At 39.2% G+C, this 15,346-nt stretch overlaps 1 protein-coding gene across 2 annotated transcripts in view; it reads left to right on the forward strand.

Annotated features, from left to right (window-relative positions):
* Nucleotides 1–387: 387 nt before the first annotated feature.
* Nucleotides 388–15,346, forward strand: part of apc (APC regulator of WNT signaling pathway) — a 46,277-nt gene continuing 31,318 nt past the window's right edge. The window contains exon 1 of one of the 2 annotated variants that reach the window (XM_017710772.2): nt 388–607. The gene's annotated coding sequence lies outside the window, so the exon portion shown is untranslated. Of the gene's footprint in view, nt 608–11,482; nt 11,633–15,346 lie in introns of those variants that run through there. The other variant, XM_017710773.2, reaches the window with a different exon arrangement.

Raw genomic sequence — 15,346 nt, forward strand, 5'->3', positions numbered from 1 at the left:
ATATATATATATATATATATATATATATATATATATATATATATATATATATATATATATATATCCCTCCACCATGAATACATTAAAATACATTGATTATAACGCGTTTTAGGCCAAACATTCATTCCCGTTCATAACCATTCAACAACTTTCTGTAAAGGAGCTTTCAGAGGTGGAAGTCTGGTTCCTATCACCATCACTGTGGAAAAGCTCTGACTGGATGTTTCTCCAGAACGGAGAATTTCGCACCAAACTACTCCGGATGCCTTTGTTTACATCGATTAGGCCGAAATTTTGAAAGATCGGTGGGGTTCTCCTTTAAGCGAGGCTCGCCGCTAGGTGGCACGTTTCTGCTTTTCAGTGCGCATGTGCAGGAAGACAGCGACGATTCCCATCATGGCGTAAGAGTCCAGAGTAAACGGTGTTCGCTCGAAATTCAGACACAAAAGAAAAAAGTTTTACTCGAAACGCGGAGAACTGACCGTGTTACTGAGCAGCGTGAGGTCTGCTGGTCTTCATGGGCAAGCATCATGTGTCCAGTGGATAATTTCTGCTCGAGGAGTTAGTGTGGAGAAAACTTTGGCGAAGTGGATGAATGTTTGTGCAGGTAAGAAGAAACTGCCGTACCTTGCTAGCCCGCTAAGCTAAGTTAGCAAACACAAAGTAACGCTGCAGCCGCCGCCGCCAGCTCCACTCACGCTTCTGTTGTTTTCTGCCTGTTCGTAGTGTTTTTCGCTCTTCGCTTGGAGTGGCTACGTTTGTTTTCTCTTTGGTGTTTCCAAATTAAGTGTTCTCTGAAGCCACGAACCCTTTTATCCGAGTTGTTTGAAGTCCACCAGGCTGCTCTAAGCACCACCAACCCTTTCCCGAGCCAGGCGAGCTACACCGGGAACGCTGAAGCTCCTCAACCGCTACTTCTTGGCCGCTCGCCCGTGTGGGCTCCCTGACTAGGTGCCACCATCGACAGGCTCCCAGAAAAACTGTCTAAAATATACACGCTGTGGTTTTGGAAGGCGAACTGAGCAACATCTCAAAATATACTGCCAGCAACAAAAATTGAATGTATGGTTATACATAGAGCTTAAATATGTGACATATTGTTGTATATGCGTTTCCCTTATGTGTTCAACTTCCATTTGCCACATATGGATATATGTGTGACATACATACCGACTTATTTGAAATTTATTTTCAAGTGTAGGACATGTATTTTAGCCACAAACAAATGCGAACACGCATGCATAATATATTTACATCGATGTTGTGAATATGAGTATATGAACGGCATATAGTACTCATATGCATGGTTCATGTTATCCGACCGAGCTCTTGTAAGCTGTGCAGTAAAATCATTAAAGCATGAAAACGCATCTGAATAGTTTAATATTCAAACCCATGCACGTGATATTAATAGTAGTAGTTATAATTATACTAGGATTGATTCATGTATCAGACATGTGATCTATATATTATGCATAGTATGTATTCACCATATCAGATATACATAGACATTTATGGCTGTCAGACCAAAACTTTGTATCTCCATTTTTATTTTTGTTTTTTTTAACTTTTTTACAGCATTTGTAAATGCCCTTTACAACATGCTAAAATGATGAGTGGATCAACAGAACAGCACTAAAATTTCTGATTTCCATTAACTTCTATTCAAGGTTAAGAATGTTCTCCTGTAAAGTTATCATTTTGGAGATAGCATCAATATAAGTAATCCGTATATTTTGCATATATGCTTACTTATGTGTACACAACATATATGTGCAGATCATTTAAAATGTATGACTGACTCTTTCTGATGCATGTCCATTTGTGGCTACATATCAGCTCCCTGTATGGGCGGCAGCAGCAGCCTGTGCTCTGAGTGTTGGTCCATAACCCACTCATAGCTTGGCAGTTATGTCTTCAGCTCTTAATGTCACTTTGAGGTTTCAGTAGGAAAGCAAAGTGGTGGAAAGAACACGAAGATATGCTTTGTGACTAAGCTGTAACGTGGACCACCAGAGAAAGGAATTTAGCCAGTAGAGAAATATTTCTTTTTGTGGCTGCCATTACGTCTGTTGATGGAGTACTCAATGCAGTTTTTTTTTTTTTTTTGTCGTTGTTGTGTTAGCACTTCAGAGCCAGCGGTGGGTAGTAACTAGTTACGTTCACACAGAAGTATTTAAAGGTGAAATTCACTGATTTTGAAAAATTTTGAAACAATGTTTGAACAAATTTTATGTATGTAATATTTTAATATTAGAGTTTTCAGACTACAGTACTTTTATTTCTGTTCTATACTATTTTTTCTGTGCTAATCTTTTTACTCAGTTGCTTTTTACTCATTAACATTCTGTTATTAATTCATTTTTGTATTAAATTTCATTATGTTGCATTGGTGACTGCATCCGGACCACTTTTCAGCCGGCCTGACCTCTGGATAGTACTGTGAAGTACATAACAGACTTAAGTTCCTGTGCTGATAAGTGACCTGGGCATTCCGGGGCATCTCCTTTCCTAACGTGTAGTTTCAGCCTGCATCTGACATGTTGCCTTACCTAACACGTAACTAATGCATCTGATCCAGCCAGTCATGGACTTCTAGAGAAGATAATTGTCCGGGGCAGGTGTGGCAGATTCTGCAGGAAAGTAGATTGTCCAAGACCAAGATTGGTGGCCAGTGTGGTAGCTGTCAGGCGTGCTAAGCCAGGGATGCTCAACTCTGGTCCTTGAGGTCTGGTGTCCAGCAGAGTTTAGCAATTTACCTGCTTAAAAACATCTGATTAATTTGTTAATGGACAGGTTTAGTTGCCGTATTTGAGTAGGGGAACCACTGAACTGTGCTTTGCTAAGCCCTCCAGGATAGGACTTGTGTACCCTTGGGCTAAAACGTTTCACTGCAGTTTTAGAAGTTACTCAGTTTATTCAACCTGCTGCATTTTTACTACTAAAGTTGTTTTCTGGAATGGTACTTGTCATTATTTCATGTGTTTCAGTACTTTTGTAGGTTTAAGCTACTCTATCTATCTTTGGTCGACGCTATCCAGAAGAAACCATAAAAGACAATTGTTCAAATGTGGACAGAAATCTAAAGAAAATTCTAATAAATTGATGTGAGAAGTTGTTCAGACAGTTTCACAGAACAAAACTCCTCTTGTGAGTGAAGCCCCTATTTGCTGAGGCAAACGACTTCTGTGGTGTGATGAAGTGCATTGCTGTATGAAACTCAAGCCTTTTGGTGCTTGTCTGTGAGAATTTGACATGGTGTGTCTGGATGTTTGCTTCCTCTGGTAGTGGAACCTGGCTTCCTTTGTCACATGTGGCCAACGATTGATGGGAGATTAGATTGCAGGTCTTTTGAACCATTTGAAGGTCTGCATGTTTACGAGATATGTTGGTTCCTTGTGCGCTCGTGTTTTTGAAGTGGCTCTAATAGTTTTTTCCTTCATCACGCAGAGGCAGATTAGGCTGCAGATCTTATGTAGCAGCTTGCTAATAAAGAAAGTTCTTCCACTGTCATCGTTCATTTTATTTCAAGAAATGTCCTGATAGGGCGGGGTAATCTTAAGAGCTTTGAGGTGTTGTGCCATCTTTTACTGTTAGGGTTTCACTGATAAGGGAATTGTAGGCTGATGCCAATACTGGATGTTTTTCATATACATGCACTGTATGTCCAAATGCATGTGTACATTCCTCCTAAATATTGAGTTCAGGTGCTTCAGGTACATTCATTGCCAACAGGTGCATAAAATCAAGCACATAGCCATGCAGTCTTCTTAGACAAACACTAGCAGTAGAATGGGTCATGCTGAAGAGCTCAGTGGCTTTAAATGTGGCAATGTCATAGAATCCCACCTTTGCTACAAGTCAGTTTGTGAACTGTCTGTCCTGCTAGATCTGCCCAGGTGAATTATTGTAGAATGGAAGTGTGTAGGAGCAACAGCAGCTCAGCCATAAAGCGGTAGACCACACAAGCTCATAGGAGTGCCTTTGAGTGCTGAAGCATGTAGTGTGTAAAAAATCGCCTGTCCTGTGGCGCATCGCTTAACTGCAGTTGCAACTGCTTCTAGAAGTAGCATCAGCACAAAACCAATAAGAGCTTCCATAGGCAAGCAGCTGCATACAAGCCTAAGATCACTGCCACTGGAATCACACTTCACTATCAGGCAGTCTGAGTGATCAGAAGTTACTGCCTACTGGAGGATACTGCCTACTGGAATACACAGGGCCAATAGTAAAGTTTGGCTGAGGAGGGATAATGGTCTGAAGCTGTTTAAGATTTGAGCTTTGATTTGATATTAATGATGCAGCATAAAAAGACCATTTTAGACCATTATATGCTTCCAAATTTAGGGCAACAGTTTGGGGACAACCCTTTCCTGTTCCAGCATGAATGATGCGATAATGGTTTGATGGGGTTTTATTTTTTGGAGAAACTTCATTGGTTTGTAAAAATGACCTCAGTACCTTTTGAACACCTTTTGAGATTAACTGGAACGTTACTGAATGGACACACATTCACACAGACCTCGAAACGGTCCACAGACTGCAAAATCTTGTGGAAAGCCTCATCAGAAAAGTGGATGCTGTCATAACCGCAAAAGGGCTTCATGTTAATGCCCATGGTTTTGGAATGGGATGCCCTGAAAACTCACAGGTGTGATGGTCAGATGTCCACATACTTTTGGCCATGTAGTGTATGTCAAGAATGATTTACTGTTAAATATACAGTAAGGTGTAACATCTAAATGCACTATTTAGAACAATATATCTTGGCTAGAAATGCATTCATGCTTGTAAAACCAGTATATAGTATTAGAATTAATACAAATAAGCATAAATACAGCAAAAATATATATTTTTTTTGTTTTCCAAAAAGTCTTTTTGGATGGCCTTTTTAATGGCCTAAATGATCTCCTGCTTATTAGTGTGCATCATCAAATGAGCTTGAATAATCAGCCAAATGTAATCTTTGGTCTAGTTCCAATAACTTTTTATGAAACAATTGAAATGTTTTATTTAGGCTAAATTGTGCATCAGAAATGTTCATTTTTGTTGGTTTCCCTACCACTGAACAATTTCCCACACACTGCATAAAGTGTGGGACATTCCTTTTGAGGGCAGCTCTGAGAGAGTGCTGTTGAACAAGGGTTCTGCCAATATTCATTTTCAAGTCTTTCAGAGATTCAGACCTAATTTACATGAAAAGAGAAAAAACCCACCAGAGTACATCCTCCTCCTTCCAGGCTGTCCATTCATCTCCTTGGTTAGAAAAAGTCCAGGCCATTGAATGTGATTTAGCCTAATGTTGACAAGGCCTTATTCAGTGGCAGTAATTCTTAAGGTCCTAATTCTGGGTGGAAAATTCTGCTACACTAGCGCGGATGCACAGTAACACAAAGAGGGTCTGGGGTTGAATGGTACAGATAGCGCTGAATCGTGAAGCTTATGGACTGGTTAGAGAACAACAGCCTTGTGTGCGTGGAATCTCTTGCTTGCTTGTTGAAATAGGGATGTATATATGTTATAGCATTACAAGAGTAATGTAACAAGTACTTAAAATAAAAGCTAAGCTTAGTGTTCTAATGTGATGCTTTAGCCTCATGTTAACACACTAGCTAAAAGGTAATGTGTTGGTTATGGTGCAAGCATGTGGTACAGTGAGATACAACATAACTTCTTCTATTGTTATATACCCTGAATATTTTTCTGCAAAGATGTGGTCGTTATTGTGAAAGTGAGGTACAGTGTCATTATGCTGTGTCCTCCTTATTGGTTCCACATTAGAGTTGAAAACTTTGTGCTATTTAGACAAATAATTTTATGGGTTTTCCTCATTATTGTTAGTCCAGTATTAAGTAGATTTTTCTTTTGTAATTTTAGCCTCAGACTCATGATTATTACCACCATTTTTTTTTTTTTAGATTGTCCTGCCGCTCATGTGGTTCTGGAGTGTCACATGGGCATCATAACACAGTATCACTTGCATTTAATTAGAAGATAATGAGCTAATGAAGTTCACTTTCACTCATTTATATGAAGATATTTAAAGATACGTGGTGAGTTGGACCTTTAGGGTCCATGTAAATGTACAAGAAAAAACTACGAGCAGTATTCAATATTTTACTTTTTGTAAAGAAAAGTGCAGTTGGTTGATTTTCCTTTAGTCGCTGATTAATGTAAGATGTTTTTATGATATGAAATAGCAGATGGTGTACGTTAGGGCTACATGATATGCATACTGGATTGATAAAACACTTTTGCGTTAAAATTGCTGCATATTGTGATTAGTCATTGGAACTTGGAGCACATTAGCAAACTTTATGTAGGTAAAGATAGACCTGCACTGGTTGGATCAGGTGAATGTCATGATAAGGGCTGTGTTCAAAATATCAATACAGGAATCTATCATGAATAAGCTTATGATTTGTATATAATTCTTTGTTCAGAATCAAGCTTTATTGGCCAGGTATTCTACGCGTACACGGAATTTGGTTTTGGTTACAGGAGCTTACAGTGCACAGTATCAGACAGGCGTTCACATATAGAGAACGAGAAAATAAATATATAATAAAATAAAATAAAACATGCATTCCTACTATCATTCACTCAAATATACACAGTCATACCTGTACATTTTACAATGTGCAAAGTATAGGTCTAAAGTTAAAGTGCTGAGTGAGGCAGCAGTTAAAGGGTGTATAGTGTCAGAGAAAGGGATCAGTGAGGTGACAGTCAGATAAGTGGGGTAATATGGCAGGTGAATAAGATGCTAGAACAAACACTGGTTTGAGTGGCAGTTTCAGAGGATGGAGTTGAACTTGTTACTATATACCGGTATATGTAGAAGTGCAGTTTGAAGCTGGAATATTGTTTTTGTGTAATATTTTAACTGTTCAAGAGAAATGGCTTGTGGGAAGAAGCTCCTTTGTAACCTGTATGTCCTGATCCTCGTCTGGCTGAAGCACCGGCCTGAGGGAAGGAGCTGGAACAGGTGGTGTCCAGGGTGAGAGGGGTCTGTGGAGATCTTGTGTGTTGAAGAATCAGCACAGTTCATTAGGTTTTTTGTTTGCATGAATTAAGTGTACAGTTCTGTGCAGAAATCACTTTTAAATTTTTTTTTTGTCCCAAAATATCCTCAGTTTAGTTGTCTCCTATTACACCCACTAGTTAGGACTCCCCCAGTCACACGATACCATCAGTGCTAGAAGGGTGAAGGCCAGCACAGGCTTCCTCCGAGCGCCACTGCATCTTTTCGAACTGCCGATCACACAGTAATCACGATGTCATTGGACAGCTGAATGCACTCGGAGGAAAGCGGCAACCGCCAGATGGGGGGAGAAGGGGGGACACCCACTTGTGCACTCATGGGCTCGAGGCCACAGATGGCTGTGGTATCACCAGGGATCGAACTTGTGATCTCCTGATGATGGGGCCAACGCTTAGACGACTACTCCACTTAGGAGACCCACGTTGATTTATTTAATTTACAAAACAGCTGTTAAGTTTGTTATTCATTTTTGGTAGATTTTTCTGTGAAGACACCAAAGATAATCCAGTTGCTTGAGGAAGTGAAGTCAAAAGAAAGAGTGGGGGAAAAAAAAACGTTTCCAAAAGTGGAGTTCATGAGATGATTTAAAATGTACAGACAAAATGAGACTTAACAGCCATGTAAGACTTGGTAGACCACCAAAACCACCAGCATCAAATAAACAGTACATAGGGGGGCTCCCGAGCGTTGGCCCTATCATCAGGAGGTCGAGAGTTCGATCCCTGGTGATGCTGCAGCCATCCATAGCCGGAAGTCCAAGAGAGCACAATTGGCCTCGCTCTCTCCGGGTGGGTAGGATGGCCCCCCTTCTCCCATCACCCAACACGATGCTAGTCAGCGCAGGCGTCTGTTGGCTGAATGTAACAGATCTGGCAGTTGGCGCTTTCCTTCGAGCGCGTTCGACTGTCCCATGACGTTGTGTGAGTGGCAGTTCGAAAAGAAGCGGTGGCTGGTTTCACAGGTCTTGGAGGAAGCCTGTGCTGGCCTTCACCCTCCTAGCATTGGTAGTGATGTGTGATTGGGGGAGTCCTAACTAGCGGGTGGAATTGGAGACGACTAAATTGAGTAGAAAATCAGGATAAATAAATAAATAATACATAAAGCGTACAAAGTGTTTACTGTCAAAGTGTTCCACTGTGACAACTCAGCGCTATGAGTCTGTAAGGATGAATAGCTGTCGAGAAGTCATTGCTGAGAAAGGAGAATAGACGAAGAAGAAAATTGGAAGTCTAATAAAGAAGCAGCTGGTGTCTGACTGTCCACCCCAGAGTCAGACCTGAATAAAATTGGTTTTATTGATTGCGTGGATCATGAGAAGCAGAAAATTCAACCTACTTTTAAAACTGAGCTTTGGAAGTGTGGATGAATATTCCCACAGATTTCTTTGAAAAACTGAAATAAATATTCAGTAAAAGAATAGAAGCTCCAGTAAAGACAAAAGGTGGCACAATATATGTTGAAACGTTATATTTGGTTGTTGAGGCTTACATGCAAAAAAAACCCCTCTTGTCTTACATTTGCGCTGTAAGTGTATGATCCTTGTTGGGTACATCACAGACGTGGTTTAGTTTGTGGGTGTAGTGAGTTATTAGTGATTAGCACTTATCCATTAGCACTTTGGTTATGCGTTTTGTCATGCGTCTTTGTGTTGTGGTGCACATATTGAATAGTGTCTGTGTTGTGAGTCGACATGCGGTCAGTTCATTCCTCTTTTTTTTTTCGCCCTCTGCTCTGACCAGCGCTCCAGAGTGAACCACCCCTAAAACATAGCTCTTAGCAGGCCCCCAGCATTGTTTGTACATTTGTTTTTACATTATATATTTATACATTATTGTATTTACTTTTTACGTACTTTACCTTTTATGTATAAACGTTCATTAAAGCAAAAAAATAGTGGTTTTGTTAGGGACTGGTTAGTTGATTTGAGCCAAGATACTTTATTTATATAATTGCAGAGTACAGTGAAACTGGATAGCAATCCTAAAAATGAATAAACAAAAAAAATTCAGTTAAGACTAAAACAAAAATATAAGCTAATATGAAATGCAAGATATTGAAGGAAAGACTATATAACTTAAAACATTATAAAATAAAACAGTTTCAGATATAATTATAAAAAGGTAAAATTGCACAAAGGTATTGCAGATATGTGGATGTTAGAATTTCTACTTACAATTTTTGCTGTTTAATAATTAAATATAAAGTGCAAATGAATGTAAACCTGTTTTAATATGCCTTAATTATGTTTTGGATAGGTGCAGACACACTTTTCCTCAGTGTATTGTGCTGGCCTGTTTTGCCAAAGTATGCAAAATACGCCGTCATATTTCTGTATGACCCCTTACTGTCCTTATTACCATATTTTAGTCTACTTTAGAAAGTCACATGACCAGCCAATGGATTGATTATGGATTGGCTGGGACCTTTTTATAAATCTTATTTTTTTGTAATAAGCCTTGATCATAATGCTTTCCTGCAGACCTTCTTTCAGTTGGTTTCTTTGCAGTTCCTACCCCTATGTATGTATGTTTCGTGCAGTTATTGGCAGTTGTTAGAAGGCATGTTTTGTTTATTGAGCACCAGTGGTTCTCCTGGACATCCTTCACTGGTTGTGGTTGATGGGAGTCTGCTGAAGGAGGCTTAATGAGTTAAGATCTCGTAATGCCTGCACTGTGCCAGCCATTGTGCTGTGCATTATTTACAAAGTATCAACGTATGCTTATATAAATTAGTCTTTGACAGCTTTTTTTTAATATCTTCATTCAGTTCATAAGTTTAAATAAATGCAGATCAGTTTTTCAAGAATGCGTTCTGAAGTTATTATTAACACCAATTGTAACCCAAGTAAATCCAGCGTAATGGAAGAGATTATTTATATCTTAAGGTTGCTTGTTATTACAGTCAGCTAAACAAACTTATTATAAAACAGTATACCATATAAAATCACCTTTGATGTTTTATTTGCCAAGTGTTTTGAGAGTGACAGTGTGTTCACATGATGATTATCTGCTTAATTAATTTTTCATTAAAGTGTCTGGATTGAGACTTGATCACTACTTTGTAAATAAGACATTTTCTGAATTATTTTTCAGTGTCATTTGCCTCGTATATGTGCATCAGCAGGTTATTAGGCTCAGGAAATAAATTATTGAAAACATTGATTTCAGAGTGGCAGGGTATTGAATTTGGTGATTGGTGTTTGAGTAAATAATGCTAACTTTAATTTTAGAGTAGCAGTGGATGAATACCGGTTCATCCGGAATACCGATTAAAATTCTTCTTTAACTCCTTGAGACCAAAGCTCACTTCATATTTTTCATAACCTTCATATTTCATAAGCTGCATTTAAAAAGTGGGTGTCGTGGGAGCTGTAACTGTCTTCTTTCCAGTGAAATAGATGATGTAATTTTAAACTTTTAATAAACTTTTAATAAAAGAAGCTGAACGCACAATTTTCTTTCTACTGAAAGTCGACCCATTTTCCCACAAATCTGGGCTATAAACTATAAACAAATTGCGTCTCTTCAGTGATCTGCTCTGGGGATTTCGGAGGGAATGGGGGGTTCGGATGTGGTTAAATGTTCGCTATTAGCCAGTATGAAGACTGGATGGCATCTTAAACACTTTTGCACTTTTCATGCACTTTATCACGTTAGGATAAGAAAGCTATATTGACAGTCTATACATTGTTAATTTTTTGTTTTTGCTATATTGACCAATAAAAATGATTTAGATTAACTTTAGTTGTTAAATACTTGTTTTTATTAAAAGACGAAGGGACATTCCACAATAGCACAATTGTTCAGCTACAAAACAGGTTCACTTAAGCATCAGAAATATCTATATCTGAAAAATCTACACGTAAATACACTATACTGCAATATATATTATCCGCACTCTTAATTTTACAGAGATATACATTTTTGCCTATAATGCCTACATCCCCTCCCCCCTAGATTTAGATTATAAAAGTTGTACTAACAAGCGGTTTTGTTAGTGATGAAAAGTCAAGGAACACTTGCTATATGTTCTTTACCATGGTAGAAGGTGACTAATGGTTAAGTTTTATTAGCCTAGTGTTTTCAGTATGTTCAGTTATTAGTCTTGTTTAGTATTGGCTGTGATCCAATCCAAAATCGGACCTTTTGGTTAACCAAGCAAATCCCTAGTCAGGAATAGCCTAGTAATGTGATGTGATGTCATTTGTTTTGTCTATAACATTGTATTTGGTGTTAGTTCTGGTCTGTAATATGAACATATTTGCCTTTGCCTTATTGACCTGTTTGATCCATCATATGACCTTCAGGCATAATGACTTGTCACCCCTCTCCCACCCTCCCCGCTTGCCCGGAGCTGCCACCCGTTCCACTCCTCCATAAGAGCTTTAATTGAGTTCGGGGAAAGCAGCTGTGCTTTGGGCTGGAAGCAGGCCAGCCAGCATCAGCCACTGCACCACCAGCCTGGGCAGGCGTGCCTTCTGATTGGCTCCCATCTGCGGCCATGTGACCAGGCTGGCTGGATGCTCTCGTGCAAATGACACAGTTGAAGGGGAGATGGGATGGAGGCTGTCACTGGTATCGAAATGGGGTAGGTTTCTCCTTTTACAGGAGGTACAGATCATACAGACACGGCATCTTGTGCTTCCATCTTTCCATGCGGATTAGGAGCAGCTCCTGCGGGAGAAAGAATAGCGCGTTCTGTGTGAATAGCAAGGCGGCACCTCTAAGCCTTTTGTTTTGATGGTTGCTTGTTGAGAGAGGCAGACAGGCAGGGTGTGGGGGATGTGTACGCTGATTCTTGCTTTATCATTCAGAGACTGCAAGCTTTCTGCAGTTTAAAGAAAAAGGGGTGGGGGGTGGGGTCATTGTACTGGAAGAGAGCAAAACGAGGACAAGGTCCAAAGAAACCAAACTTGTTTCATAGAGCTTTGAACCGAAGAATACCATTTAAGCTTTTCTAGCTAAGATGGTGGCAGGGAGAGGGGCTGGTACACAGGTTTTGCGCCGATTTACCGGCGGTGCTCTAACAAAGCAGATGTGTCATGGTGGCGGTTGCATTTTTCCAGGAATTATCCGTGAAACACAATCTAACCTTTTGAAGGCGTTCTTTCCAGGCTGAATTGTCATTTCCAGATTCCACATTTCGCAAAGCAGGACTCAAGGTGTGCGCTAATGGGGAATAAGTAGTTGCCCACTGTGTCTTTGTGGACTGAAGGGAAGGGCATTTACGGTCTTGCAGCTGACTGCAGGGTTTTTCAGAGTCGGGCTTTGCCGAGAGGGGGGGTGACCATAGTCTTGCATGCTCGTGCACAGTGCTGCACCTTGAGTGACCAGCATGAATACAAAAACCCAGCCATGTAACAAAATGGATTCCACTTGCAGGTTATCTGTGTTGATCATTTGCACATACTGTGAAAATGTAATAGAGGTTGGATCATTTTTTGAGTATTTAAATCTCTGCTAACCTGATGTAAGGACGCATAATGTAAACCCAGTAAAATATTCATGAGGCATTTCTAATCCGCTTCTTCTTGGTGTTGCTTTTTGTGGTTTGTAGCTCCCCTTGCTGCCTCAAACCTTTTGTCGTGGTGTCGACCATTTTAGTTGCTTTACTTGCTTTGCTTTGCCCTTGCTTGATTAAAAAAAAAAAGCGTCTTCTCTTCATAGTGTTTTTTGTAATGCATGCGCAATACTACAAAACAGTGTGACTTTCATTGAAATATTTTTTGACACATTTGCTCTGTCTAAATTTAAATGTCTTAATCCCCGTTTTCTTCCCTGCTGTGGAACATTTATTTCCCCATTTTCTGTTTATTCACTGAATGTGTGTCAGCAGATATGTGTCAGCAGATTTCTGTGGCAGTTGGCTGCTTCTGCCTGTGATCAGTCCAAGCCATTTGTAAAGTGCTGCCATCAATTGAAGTATCCTATGGATGGCCTTATAGGATAAATTGCTGATCTGATTATTATAATAGGAGGAGACTGGTGTAATTTTGTAGAACTAATTGATATTCATTTTGATGGAATTAGTCTTGCATTTAGTGGAACAGCCTAAAGCTTGTGTAAAATGTATGGCTGCAGGGATGAGCAAGATACAGGCCAAATTATATGTGCAAACTAGGACCCAGCTGACACATCTGGTGATAATAAATAGAGGTTAAGCTGGTAGTACAGACATTTAATGAAATATGAACATTAAGACTACATTTACCTGGATTATCATTGAGAAGAAACGTGACATTTTCTTTAAGGTTACAATTGCAGTACAGTAAATGACATTGTAGTCTAAGCATCTGTCTAATGCCGATACCTTTTTATAAGCAGTTATGTCTGCACCAATATGGGTAAAATAACAAAAAAAACTAATGTACCAAAACCTCACTTTCAGCAGGAGAATCACAATGTTATAACAGCAACTGCATTTTTATGAAGAGAACGTTAAAAAAAGAGGTAATTGTGCAAAATCAAAACTGCAATAAAATTATAAATAGCTCTACTCCCAGATCTACAGAACTATTCATTATTTATTAAAATGGTGCATCAGAATTTCTGCAGCCATGGAAAGGTTGCCGTCTTGACAGCGTTACTGATGAAAATGGATGTTATCAGAGGAGAGCGTATAGTGCTGACTGGTGGAAAAAACATCTGGTAGATGCTCTTCTAATATTCTTCAAAATTATTTTGGCTATATAATACTGGATGCATCGCAGCTGTGAGACTTTCAGCATCCATGAACCCCCCTCCCAAAAAAACCCACAGTCGACAGCAAAATGCTCATTGCTGAATTTTTGTCTACCACTGCTCCATTGAAAACAATGGGATGTCCAGTTTTCAGTTGACTATGTCCTGCTGGGATTTCATCACAGTGAGTTTCTGTTATTTATTTCTATTTATGTCAGCTCTATATTATCACATTTCAATCATATTCAAAGTTAGGCTGATATTATTGGCTATCAGAACTTTAGCCCCTTAAAACAAAGCTAAACAGTTCAAACCATCACAAAGATAAGTAGCAAACGAAAAAGAGGGAAGGTACAAACAAATGTGATAAAGAAATGCATGTAATGGGTTTATTGTGGGCATGTTGTGGCTCTTTGCACATCTTGCCATTTTTAACTGGTGAACTTTGTGTTCACCAGTTATCATGTTTTACATTGTAGATGAGATAATATCTTCTCAAGAATAACTAGGGTGATGTAAGCATACAGGACTGGTTTACATCCCTATGTGACTTTGTTGTAAATGACTAAACTGGTTCCCTTCTGTTCCTCATTGTTTCTCAAATGAAAGTTCTGCTTCTGTAATTCACCACTGAGGATGGTGCTCCACTATGCTAGTTCAGCACGTTGATAAAAACCAACCTACACTGGCGTTTAACACATAATAAAGAGTGAAGTTAGGCTGACCTAATGACACCATTCATCCTGGTGGTGAATTCCAGAAGATCTGAACTGATTTTCTGTAGATGAACCGTTTTTTTATGAAGTTGGAAACTTAGCATGGCAAAATGTGAAGGTTCAGTGCAAGATTTGATATATAACCTGTTTATAAATGTACAAAAGCCTCTATTTCTCAATTCTCTATTATTCATACCATTTCTTTCTATTTCTTACTGCATAATGACTGAGCTTGTGTAAAAATACCACCTGACTGTGCGTCACATGGCTAAAGGATGAAATATGATGGAAAGAATGAGTAGCATGTGGAGTAAGTGAGGGAAGACGAGTTAAAGCAAGTGTGTGGTAAAATTGTGGACATCTGTGTAATTTAGAAACCTCAACCTCAGCTTCTTTCTTGGTTTCCCACACATCAGAAGCCAGCTTTCCATTCCCATCATTCTGATATTTTCCACACAGTCCATGTTGTTATTCACAGGAAAACAGTCTTAAATGAGAGAGACAACTTGCTCTACCTGCTATCAGCCATGTAGTTTTTTTTTTCAATGCTGCAGTTGTGATGTTCATTAAATTAAGAGTATTATGACTTAAAAGTAGTTTATTAGGTAATATTTTGTAGCACAGCATTATCTTCAGCCTCATTAGTTTGATAAAATTTGAGAATTTTCATGCTTTCCATACAGAACCCAGCATGCATTGTGCATATGTGTCAGACAGCTATTAGGAATCCCTGTGGTGTCAACCAATCCTGACTGCTGGCCTGGCCACTGATCTACAAGCTAATAAATACAACTAAGATAGCAATAGTGTAACTTCTACCTTGGCCGTCAAGCGAAATTCTAAAGAAACCAGGGATTGTTTCTTTATTTAGCACAAAATGAACACCAGATGTTTTTTTTGTTTTT

The sequence above is a fragment of the Pygocentrus nattereri genome, chromosome 18 (assembly GCF_015220715.1).
Source record: "Pygocentrus nattereri isolate fPygNat1 chromosome 18, fPygNat1.pri, whole genome shotgun sequence".
Taxonomy (NCBI): domain Eukaryota; kingdom Metazoa; phylum Chordata; class Actinopteri; order Characiformes; family Serrasalmidae; genus Pygocentrus; species Pygocentrus nattereri.